Genomic DNA, 1,935 nt, shown 5'->3' on the forward strand with positions numbered 1-1,935 from the left:
ATATGTAGATCATCACATAATTCTTTATATATAGGTAGATATGCTCGTTCAATATTTGGTCTTGTGCGTACCCATATGAAACTTTAATCTATTATGAAATTTTCCAACTTGACTTAGACTTAGGCCTTTCCTTAGACCCCACATCACTTATAATATGCCTCGTGCACTTGTTATCATATCCAATTGGTATCCATAATATTAATAGTCCTCAAATGAGAAGTAGAATTCGCCCCCAAATACATAACATAACTTATCTTTTCTTTCACCCATTTCAACTTCTCGAATTTTTACTAACTCCCAAAATTTCCAAAATTTTTGCTAGAATTTCCTTTGTAATCGGGCCTATCCACCTGCCAGAGAATCCCAGAAATCAATCCTAACAACAGATACATAATCCAATCAATGTAACACAACATGAAAACAATACTGACAGTGGCATCATAAGAAATATATTACTAGAAAAGGAACGCCATTAACATCAACTATTCAGGTAATACGTAACTCATAGCAGGTAAGCTCTCAACATCTTCATAGAACACAGAAATGAACGTTTAAATTAAAGATGACATTTTTGGGTCATCACATGTATTTTATTATGTTCTTTACTTGATGGTCATGCACTTGTGACAGCGGGTTTTGGGGGCTACTACAGGTAGTTCGTTATTGTAGTTCATGTTCATATTATCATTCACCATGCAAATTATATTTCACATTATTTGATTAACGAAAGATGTTGATTTTAAATTTCTAAAATGGGTAATGAAATTGGTAAATTATTGTCGGCTTGCTTGACGGCGATGTTAGGCGCCATCACGACTTATAGTGGATTTTGGGTCGTGACAATTTTGAAGTGAATAGAAGGTATTTCTCAGTAGTGTTTACTGTGGCAAATTAATCAGTTGTGTGAGATTGATGCATGATTAGTGAGTCACTTGTCTTTTTAGCTTCTATTCGTTAATTTCTTTTGCTGCTATTTCAATATTGATCATCTTATCTGTATGGATGTTTGCTTTTGAGCACCAACAGGAGATAAAGGACTATTTTCTATGGCTCTGCCTCACCAAGGAATTGATGGAGAATGGAGTGACGGAACTGGAGTAATCGTCTATAAGTGGAACGACAAGGATAAGAGGCCAAATACAGGAAGAAAAAATTGGAAAAAGAGATGGAGCTGTTGTGCTGAGTATGATTAAAAGGCTCCACCTTGTAGGCAAGGATGGCATGTCTCATATGATGATGGTTTCACATTATACTAATCATATGTGATCACTAGTTCGAGCCGTGAAAACATCCTCTTGTAGAAATACAGGGTAAAATTGCGTACAATAGACCCTTGTAATCCGTTCGTTCTTCAGACCCCGTGCATAGTGGGAGCGTAGTGCACCGGGCATCCCTTTTTTATTAATATATGCGATCACTTTTATTTCAGCAACAATAAAAATGCAAAATTTGTTTCAAATTCCCGAGGAATGCGATGACATACATGCAATAAGAGACACATTTTTGTTGAGTTGAGGTGTCTATTTGATCACTAGCTAAGTTAGAATGTGTATCTGAAACTACAATAGTATCAAAAGTCGACTTAAAAGCGGCCTGCCTATAACTATTTTCCTTATTAGCTGCAAGTCGATAGGGCATTTAATCAACTTCAAGCGGCAATGATACGTCCTATACATGATTGGTTAATGAGGATTTTCAACATCTTTAAGATCTCAAGGATTTCTAGTCAAAGTTGATAAAAAATGAAAACTTCGAATACTTTTCTTAGAAATGTATTACTATTACTAGTCATAAGGTACGCGATTTATGCGTGTACCCATGTCGCTTAATATATATATATATATATATATATATATATATATATATATATATATATATATATTGTGATGATCCAAAATATTATCTTTAAATTTAATAATTAATTCTATGTTCTAA

At 34.2% G+C, this 1,935-nt stretch overlaps 1 long non-coding RNA gene across 1 annotated transcript; it reads left to right on the forward strand.

Annotated features, from left to right (window-relative positions):
* The first annotated feature begins 851 nt into the window (after positions 1–851).
* On the forward strand, positions 852–1,686 carry LOC108947655 (uncharacterized). The gene is made up of 2 exons (XR_001972179.3): positions 852–1,239; positions 1,468–1,686. It is a non-coding gene; the product is annotated as an uncharacterized lncRNA (long non-coding RNA).
* The last annotated feature ends 249 nt before the right edge of the window (positions 1,687–1,935 follow it).

Source organism: Nicotiana tomentosiformis, chromosome 9 (assembly GCF_000390325.3).
Source record: "Nicotiana tomentosiformis chromosome 9, ASM39032v3, whole genome shotgun sequence".
Taxonomy (NCBI): domain Eukaryota; kingdom Viridiplantae; phylum Streptophyta; class Magnoliopsida; order Solanales; family Solanaceae; genus Nicotiana; species Nicotiana tomentosiformis.